The sequence below is a fragment of the Lycium barbarum genome, chromosome 10, assembly GCF_019175385.1.
Source record: "Lycium barbarum isolate Lr01 chromosome 10, ASM1917538v2, whole genome shotgun sequence".
NCBI lineage: Eukaryota > Viridiplantae > Streptophyta > Magnoliopsida > Solanales > Solanaceae > Lycium > Lycium barbarum.
In genome coordinates this window covers 95,650,174-95,661,247 of record NC_083346.1, presented here as the reverse complement: position 1 = coordinate 95,661,247, position 11,074 = coordinate 95,650,174, and positions in this window count along the sequence as shown.

Here is an 11,074-nt window from a genome sequence, read left to right as displayed (position 1 = left end):
GAAATATTGAAACCGTCCTTTCCAGTACTATCGCTGCTAATATCCTCGTCTTTGAGCCTACTATCGGTGGTCTTTTGAAAGGCACTCCTTTTGACCTTGACCACTATCCTCCTTTTCTTTTTGCCCTCAGCAGGATCATTGGAAGGATCGGGAGACCGCCTTTTTCTCTTTACGAGTTTTTCCTCCTATGTAGTAGCTTCGCCCTCGAAAGATGAGCCTAATGCATCAGCATCGGCTTTTCTCCGAAGTATGGTGGTCTTCGGTAGACCTGCAAAGCAAAAGAAAAAGAAAACAAAAGGTGCCCGGTTAGTAACGATACATTGAGCACGGAAATAAGGGAGATATTGGCCTAATGTACTCACCGTGATGAAGAGCCTCCTATCGATTTTTTGAAACTAGCCGCCACTTGCCCTCAGCATAAGTAAGCTGGCTACATAAGCTCTCGATCCAAAGGTTCCATTTTGGAACCGCATTAAGAACTTGAGGAGAGGCTGCAAATAAAAGCAAAATTTACGGTCTTAAAAGCACGGTACCGGAAAGGTTTTCATTTACTTGGAGGAAGACCCACTTACGCTTTGGGTTCCACTTCTTGGGAAATGGAAGCTGATCGAAGGGGATGAGGTCCTCAGTCCTCACACGGATGGACCTTCTTTGCCACCCTCGATCCTTATCCTCATCGATACACGAAAAAGGGGCCTTCTTGGCTTGCCGGGTGAGCTTGATTAGTCCACCCCGAAACACTCGGGGACTGTATAATCGGATGAGATGGTTGATGGTGAAAGGCTGCTTCGCCTCGACCTTAAAGTAACGGAGAAGTGTTACAATTCTCCAAAAGAAAAGGTGAATCTGACTGAGGCAGAGGTCGTACCTCTTGCAAAATTCTACGACCGCCGAATCAAGGGGGCCAAACGTGAAAGGATAAGTGTAAACACTTAGATACCCTTTCATATACATCGTGATGTCCTCCTCGGGGCCGGGAGTGACAATGTCTTTCCCTTTCCAGCCGCAATCTTCCCGGACCCTTTTGAGTTTGTCCGGGGTAATAGATATTTCCACGCTTCTTTACCCCGATCTCCTTGTGTCAAGGGTTTTTCAACTTTAAAGTCGTTGTCTGATGAGTAGGTGCTGGGAATAAAATCCGACATGGGCGGTTCCGGTTTGGCAGCCAAGGAAGTTCCCTCGGTACCGGAGGCTCAAGCTACATCTTGGGGTTTATTTTTTGAAGTCTTCGCCATTTTTCTAGAAAATAACAAGGATTGGAGATTGGAAGATGGAGGTATGAATATATGAGGAAGACTAAATGAAGATGCAAAGAAAATCTGGGCAGAAAGAATGAATGTATGAAGATTTTGGGAAGGAATTGAACTGCAATGGTAAATTGGAAGAGCTTGAAAACAATAGTAAAAAAGTGAAAGTGAAAATTTCGCACCTTTATACAGTGGAACCGAGACAGTTCACATTCTGGAACCATCAAGATAGCCTATCAGGACTTGACGCTTGTCCGGTGTCAGAAAGATGTGACTGATGCGATGTTTAGACTTATCAGCTTGCCTGAAGCTTACAGAGGAAGGAACCGAATTGGACCAATAGTACTCGAGCCCTCATACTTTGGCCTCCAGTACTAGGGGACTATCTGTATACGGGAAAAACCGAGGATAAGAATATCCTCGGTTTCCCGACTAGAAATTTAAGATCGTGATGGTTGTTGCTGGATCGGACGAACCCCAGTCGGGGTCAAGGTCAAGCGTTGGATCGTAGCAAGATCGAACACGTCTGATCTCGGGTCACTAAGTTCGATTAGAACTGAATATCGAGATAGGACGAGAAGGCGGTTAACAATGATAAATGAGGGGCCAAAATATCTGCCATTAGTCGGATATGGCGCCGCCGATTTCTCTTGTCGAGTAATTGAAAATTTTATACGTTATTTAGACTTGTACTAGGGTTAGGACTCCACTTTATAAAGAGGAGGACCCCCTTTTTCGTTGGGCGAGTTCTTCATACGCACAAACATACTAAGCAATATAATTTGATTCTAAGTGTTTATCCATCTTTCTAAAGTGTTCTATCATTGTTCATTACTTAACCACTGTTACACGAGCCCGGTTCCTGGGACCTAATCCAACAGATCAGTTGCTTCCTAAGACCAATCATTGCTTTACCGTGGTTTGATTGTTGTTACTCGCACTTGCTTTATTATTTGTCGCTTTATAGTCTTTCGTATTAAATTAAACCGCATATCCTTTGCACCGCGTACAAATTTAATTGCTATTCATTTTAAGGGTAAACAACTAGTACAAATAATCAGTTCCATGTGCTTGAGTTCAACAGGTTGGTGGTACACAAGGAAGTTTCAATAGTAGGTCGAAAATTTGCCAAGATGCTATCCCTTCCCCCCGGGCTCCAGTATCTAAGTGATGTGCTAAACTAACGATTGGTAGAAAGTTTGTTCCTTTAATTTTAGGGTAACATCTTAAGAAGGATCCAATAGTGAATGCACTACCTGGAATGAATGAAGGACAATCCACCACTCATCAACCTCCATTGTTCAATGACCAATATTATGGCTAGTGCAAAAAATGAAAATGGAAGATTTTCTAATGAAGATTATGAGCTATGGAAATTTTTTACTAAGGGGTCTTTGATCCAACTACGAAAAATGAAATACAAGAGGACCAAAGGAAAGGAACGAGCTTGTAGCTACAGAATACCGAATTCTTAAGAAGAACGCCAAAGTGTAATGACCCGTATGCTCATTTTGAGTATTAGAACTCTTTTCTCCTAAATGAAACTTTTCATAGGTTTAAAAGGTGATTTATGACTTGTGGGGATGTGTGGCACGAGTCCCGTGGCACCCAGATGTGTATCGAAGTAGAAAATAAAAACCTAGAGGCTTTGAGAAAAAATAAAAGAAGAGTTGATCAAAATCAATAATCGGGATAAACGAACTTGGAATCGAGATTTGAAAGTTTTTATAGGTCCAGATGATTAATTATGATTTAGATGGATAGCTCCGATGGGTCTCGAGACACTCGAAGTTATTTGGACACTTAGGTTGCAAACTAGTTAAGTTGAAGATTAAAAGTTGACCAGGATCAAATAACGATTCCAATTGGTTAATAGGGAAAGCAGGGAAGAGAAAAATAAGAGGATCAAGGAAAGTAAAAGCTCCTGAAAGAGGTCATTCATATAATATCAGCATGACTATTATAGCACGAAATGTGTCCTGGAGGAGTGGCGGAGCCAAGATTTTCATTAAGGAGTTCAAAATATGAAAAAGTAAACACATGAAGAAGCCAAAGGGGTTCATCGTCTACTAGATATACATAAAAAATAATTTTAATCATGTATAAACAGTATAATTTTACTCCGAAAGGAACACCCTTGGCCCTTCCTCCCTCCGCCCCTGTCCTGGAGTACTTCCGGCATGTAAACGACAGCTAGAGTAGCACGCATCAATGGTTGATAATGTGATAAACTGATGAAACAGAAAGCCTTTATTTGTATGGATGGACTAATGACACTAGTGACTGTAGACATCAAGAACCTAAAGCCCATTCCACCTAACAAGTTTGAACTAACTTTCCGGTTGCTGTTCACTCTAGGAAATCAAGATTATGCAAAAAAGAAGAGAAAATGACAAAATGGTCCCTTATTTTTAAGGGTAGGTTCAAAATAATCCTTTAAGTATGCACTGAACAATTTTGATCCTTTAAGTGTACTAAAAGTTAACACTTTTAGTCTCCGTCAAATAATTAACAATTTATGTTCGTTAGATTTGACGAAAACAGTGATTTTTTTTTAATCATAAACATCAAGAAAGTCTCATCAAATCCTAGAGTATGCAATACAAAAAAATGCACTAGATACTAAAAGGAAATAAAAAATACATAGCAGAAATTGTACTTCAAAAAGATGCACTAGACTCCAGAAATAAATCAAAAAATTTTAAACTACAAAAATTGTAACTCTAAATGTGAGTTCTAGTTAATTTCCTCCTTTTTTTTTAGTTCCCGGCAAATCTAACTGACGGAGTTTAGTAAATATTTGACAGGGACTAAAAGCGTTAACTTTAGACAAAATTAAAGGACCAAAAGTGTTCAATAAATTCTTAAGGGACTATGTTGAACCTAGCCTCAAATATAAGGGTCTATTTTTGTCATTTTCTCATTAAAAAATCAAGCTTTCGAATACCAGTGCCAAGTGCCAACTCCTAATGTCCCTGTACCCTTGTAGTAGTGTTTCAGTGCCAGTAAAATAAGCAAATTTTTCAGGACACACCAATTTAGATGGCCTATGCTATTTTGAGTAATTATTATATTCAGTGTGATATCTTTTCCCTTCATGCTGATACCTTTTCCCTTCATGCTGGTGTTGAATCAAATGCCTAGAATCGCAACAAAAAGTGGATAAGGCAGCGTGAATGAAACTTATCCGAGGTTAGGGTGCGAATCATAAAGAGTGGTTTCATTATTATGCAAGAAAATAAAGAGGTTAGGGTGCAAATCATTAAAAAAAAAAAAAAAAAGGACAGTGTGCAAATCATAAAAGAGGACATACGTTAGGGGTGCAAAACCCAACGGACTCACATTTTCCCACTCAAACAATCTGATAAGACATTTTAGAACACTTTTTTTAAAATTATAATAATCAGTGTTGCAAATAAACTTTCTAGTATGTCGAACAAGCTCTAGCAAGATATCCTTGTTAGTTTATCACTAGCCCTTTCTTCGGCACCCCCCTCCTTGCTGTTAAGGTATCGACTTCAGGCCAGCAAATACAAATACATTCTGGACATATTTGATGTCCTTTCGGGCAAGCAATATTACAATATAATGTGGTGTGACACGTCTGAACTTGTCCCAAAACCTTATGAAACGGCAAATCTAAGATTGAATCAAACATAAGAAATGTGAATTACATAATAAATTTAAGTTATATGCACTTGCACCATAAAAGGATATTTATGTAAGTAGGTAAATTTTAAGGTAATTATATATAAATCCATACAAAAAAAATTCATTTTTAACCACGTAAAGATGGTAGTTAACATGTTATCTCAGGTTTAAAAACACTACTAATGTAAAAAAAAAAAAAAAAATTGTGTTGCCAATGAATATAATTTAAAACCTTTGGAAAAATTAATGTTCAATCAACGATTCCAAAAATAGCGAACTTGTAGCTTCTTTCATGTGTTAGTTATATCGTCATTCATAGGGCTTCTTCTTATAGGTGGATGAACAACATAAGGTGGTTGAGTGCAAGAACAATAATTTAATGATGTGTATGTAAATAATTCATTGTGTGCACTCCAAACTCGACAGCTCTAAAGTTTAAGAACATTTTAGCTTCTATTACTATTAGACAAGATGATGATAAGTGACTCCTAAAGCGAACATGTATTTCAGACATTGAAATGGTAGAGCAAGAAAATAAGCGAAAAGGTGAGGAAATAGATAATGATTGATGATTTCTCCATCTTCTAAAGCTTCTTTTAGCAAAGTAAACATGTTGCACGAAGCTATTATGGGAGTACATGTGTGTGTGTACACACATACAGATACACATCAATCATTTTGATCTTGATCGATTGCTTACCTTAGTAGTAGATAGTAAGTAATAAATATAGTCAGATTCTGGTATATAACTTTATTTTTTCATACTTCTTTTAGATGACCAAAATTTATTGACGACTAATTTGAATTAGCACCAGGTAAGCCCACTAATGACCCATGCCTTCTATAAGCATAAATGTAAGGCAACTAGTATATGTAAGCAAAATAAATATTAATTATATGTATTTAATTTTAAAAAAATAATTATATTCGGTCAAACACTATCGTATCAAATAAAATAAAATAAAATTTGAAAAGTCATGTAAGGATCTAGGCTATATCCAGCAATATAATATTTTTTTATATATTATTTATGTAGTTTAATTAAATATAATATTATTTTATGTTCTAGATTATCGTACTCCAATTTTGTAAAGTTACCTGTTGTAGGTAAACTTACGTAATGGTGTGAAAAGATGCACTAATAAAAAATTATATGTAAAAAAGTTAAAAATTCTTAATTTCAATTGTGTTAGAAGAAGTTACCTTGCGTAATGGTGTGAAAAAGATTCACTAATAAAAAATTCATATTTAAAAAAGTTAAAAATCTTAGTTTCAATTGTGTTATAAGAAGTTACCTATCTTTATATCTCTTCTCTATATTTATTATACGGAAAATGCTCAGATATGCCATCAAATTATCAAAATGGCTCATATATGCCACTCGTCAATAGTTTAATTCATTTATGTCATTACCGTTACCAAAGTGACTCATTGATGCTTTTTTCATTAATTTGGGTCGATTTGTTTTTTTATTAATTTGAGATTTAAAATTGGGTTGGTTTAATTAAACAATGTGGACCTCTAATTGAAGGCCACATGTCATATCTGGTATTGTAAAATCGGTGTTAATGAAAATGGCATGAATGAGCCATTTTGGTAACGGTGATGGTATATATGAGCCATTTTGATAACGACGATGACATAAATGAGCCAAACTATTGACGAGTGGCATAAATGAGCCATTTCCGATAGTTCAATGGCATATGTGAGCCTTTTCCGTTTATTATATTAAAAGTAGGGTAGTCTAGCCTGATATTATGCCAAGTGACGTAATATGAACAAGTCACTTGACAATAAATTTTGTTCGCATTAATTTTAATAAGAAATTCATTCACATTATTTAAAGCCAATATGTGATTACCTATTTTGGTGGATTTGATAATTGAAGAAATAAATAAAATTCTAAATTCAAAGGGAGTGATTTAAATATATATGAAAAATAATGTTGATGGTTTTTATCATATTCTATAATTGATACGTTAATTAGATTTGATCAAATTTAATTTATGATGGAAATCAATTAAGATTGACTCATATTTTCACAATAAATTCCGAAACCTTTTACAAAATAACTCATAAACTATTAATTTTCTTGGAATACTATTGAACAAATAGTCCCAATTTATAATACCACCTTTGTATTTGAATTTATGAAATAAAATATGCAATCTTTTATGATCTTATCATATATTATTAATTAGTAAATGAAAAATCTGTACTATTAGATTTCCTTAAAGATATATATCTTCTTAAAATTAGTATTTGATTAGTTGTGTAAAATAGAACTAGGAATAACTAATTCGATCAAATTTAAAATTCGTTTAAACTCACAATGAAATTTTTATTACGTAATAATCCATTATCTTCAATACAAATATAAAGGGAGACTTACTATGAATTAGGACAATTTTTTAAATAATTGTTATAAAATTCAAAACTTGATATATCAATTTAAACCTTATCTAAAAAACAAAGTCTGAACTTTTGAATATGTTGAAAGGGCCATATTTAGTGAAACATTTAAACTTTATTCTTATAACTATTGTAATTATAGCTCAACGATCTTCTAAAAAAAGGGGTATTTCTTAACCAAATGCCACATTTTAATTGAAATATAGAAAATAATTTAATTTAATTTGAAAGATTTAGCTTTCAAAAAATTATGGTTAAAAGCCAATTTAGATTTAACTTTGAATTGAAAGATAAAAAGTACTGTAATTAAAAAGAATTTGTTTTTTGGTAATAAAAGAAAGAAAATTATATCAATCAAATCGATTCCTTCCTATCTTTTAGCTACAAATATTCTACTACCTCTACGGCTCAACCTAAACAATTTATTCCTAATTTGTCCCTCAAGATCAGAGTACATAAATTGCTAACAAATTATAGACCCTGTCGATTCCCTTTCATACATGGACTCATTTGGTATCAATGAAGTTTTGAATATATATTGATAAAGGTGATATTTTACCAGTTGGTATTTTATCAACTTATCTCTTCTTTGATCTTATATTTTTGTTATGTTTGATTGAGAAAATAGTCTATTTAATATCGTTTACATCCATTTTACAGGTTTTATGTGATTTAGAAGTGATCGGAAGAAAGCAAGTGAAAATAAAGTCAAAAAGAGGCATAAACTGGACAGTTTGGCAAAAACTGTCATTGGCCAGTTTTGCAAAAATGGACAGTTTTGCAAAATGCTGAAAATTATGGGTTGTGTTGGTCATTTTTTGATTTGAGAAGGGGGAAATATAAAAGGAAGAGTTGGGGGAAAACATTTTCATCTTTGGCCATTTTCATCACAAGTTTTGGAGACTAGGGATCTACACTCACACTTGGGGATTGAAGATTTGAAGACTTTGATGAGAAATTTCTTATTTTTTTACTCATTTCTTCAATTCGTTATTGTGTATTGAATATCTAAGTGTGTAGTATTTATTTTCTTCACTTGAATCTTGTTTATGGAAATATTCTATGATTAAGGTGTTGGATGAAACTCTTGTTTTATGTATTGAATGATTTTTATTGCTAATGAAGTGAGTTAATGTTGTTTTAGTTAATCTTGTTCTTTAATGTTTCTTAAGGGATTAGCTAACCCTAAGACCCGCCCATTTACTTCGATTTGAGCTCGGAAGAGGAAAATTGAGGTTGAGAAAGATTAATTAACAAGAATTTGAGGCTTTAAACCTTATCTAATAACTTGAGTTAGGAATAAGAAAGTTACTTGAGATTCAATTGATTGTGCTTGATATCACACTCTAGGCTTGGAAAAGCTTAGAGTGAAATTCATTGATTTGGTTGGAAGACTTTTGACGAGATTTTAGAAACCACTATCTAATTAGCATAAACTCACTCTTAGTTGTAAAATCGTGAAATACATTGGATCGTTACTTGAGCGTAATTTCCTTTGTATCCATACTTGTGACCATTAATCATTTTACCCGCTTTCTAGTTAGTTTAATCTTTGTTAGTTGTTAAACCGAAAATCAAATATTGAAAAAGTGTTTTGCTTAGCTTAGTTGACGATAAATCCTTAACTTTCTTAATCACCTTTATATTGTTCTCTATGAGATCGACTGTACCACCCTAAATTTATTATTGACATTTAAATAATCTTGCTCTTGTAGTAAATACTTTTTATTATTTTTTGTTGAGTTTAAAATTTTAGTTTTTGTTTGGAAAAAAATAAAAATTTAGACATGTCATATTTTATTTGATCTTGGACCCATTTGATAAAAAAGGGGTACTACCTTCTACCTAAAAGAAAAAAAAGACCATTTTCTTTCACCCCCACTTTCTACTTGTTCTTCTTCTTCTCCTAAACCCCCCCCCCCCCCCCCCCCCCATTAGAGACTTCAATACGCATAAACTACTCTCCAAATATAATCAAGATCCTTCTAGTTTTCATGCTTTGAATAAAGGGAGAATGACCTATATATATATATATAAGAATAGGATATATTTACAAAATATGACGATACTTTTCAATTTACAAAACATACCAATAGATTTCTTACAAAACATGTACGAAAATTTTCGCTCAAAATTTTGTGTATGAAAATTGTATGAAATGTGTATATCTCGCTCAAAGCTTAAAAATTTCACTCAAATCTTTGTGTCTGGAAACTGTATGAAATATGTATATAACTGTATAAAATTTGTAGAAAATTTAATACAATTACAACAACATTGTATACAACTTTCATACAATATTAATACAAATGTTTCTTCTTGTTAAATGTACAGAGAATTAACACTAGCTAAATTTACGCCTAAATTTACGCCTGTATTTCTCTGAGTTGTTGAGTAGTGTGTCTCTGATACGGTAGATCTACTGCTATTGTGTGCAATGAATACAATAGTAGTGGGAAGAATTACTTTTTTAATTCATTGTACCCATGGTGGCCTAACAAGAACCAGATAACAACAGATTTCAAATCAGTTTCATTTAGTGATCCTCTATGTTTGAAGCCGGAGCCAGCAATGTGCCAAGGTTCAGAAGACAACAATCGTGCCATGTCGAGTTTAATTTCAGAAGACAACACCGCAATCACCATTCTTAAATCAGTAGATCTAATGAAGAATTTCAATGGTTCCGAATTCTCCCTCCTAATCTCCACCATCGTTTCTCCTCTCGGTTGCCCCCTACGCTAGCCGCCACACTTTCGCCATCAACCTCCTCCGCTCAAAAAAAAAAAGGGGAAGATCAAGAGAGATGCCCGCCTCCATATTTTTTTTCCAGATCTGGTGTGTGAACAGAAGGGGAGGGAAGAGTGAGCTTTTAATTGTTTCAGATTCGTTATATGTTGTAATTTTGTTGGTATGTTTTGTAAATAAGGAAAAGTATCCTTATGTTTTGTAATATAGAGTCTTAAGTTGTATTATTAGGTCATTTTTCCTTGAATAAATTTTGGAATGTTGCCACCAAAAATCAAATAGGTTAAGCCTTGTGTTGAAAATCCGGTTTTGGGTTTGTGAAGAAGCCCAATCAATCTTGTGGTGAGCTTGTTATTCCACATTTTATTGGGTGAAATATTCAAGTTTTTGAAACCTTAAAGTAACAATTTAATCCCGTTTTTGGAGTTGGCAGCAACTAGTATTTTGACCATAACTTTTTATCTATAAGTTGAAATTTAGTGATTCAAAATGCTGTGAAAAGATAAGAAAATTACCCACAACTTTCGTGTTTTGCGAAAATTCTGTTTACTATGTTAAAAATGGGCTATAAGGCAGCACATAGCTGCTGTCCAGAAAATTTTCTACTTAAAAATTTGTAATAATGGTGACCCATTTAGCCCCGTTTTTGTTCGTCATGATTTAGCTTCTATATCGTTAAAATCGAGACCTTAAGTGAGTATTCCATTGTGTATTTAAGGTACAAGAGGCCCTTGTGAAAGCAATGGAAGTCGATATAATTGCTTGATCGTTGCTTTGGGGATTGTAACTTCTTGGTGTTTTTCTTTGAGCTTTAGAGGCACTAAAGCTCCAAGGTTTGCACATATTCTTGAATTTCACATTTTATTTAGTTGAAGTATTTTGAATATCTTAAGCTTGGGTAAAATTTATCTTTACTTTAATTTTCTTTCTTATTCGGTTGTTACTAGTTAAATTCTTATTTTGCTATGTTTAATTGAGCATGAATACTTTGAGTCACTTGACAACTTGGAATATCATTT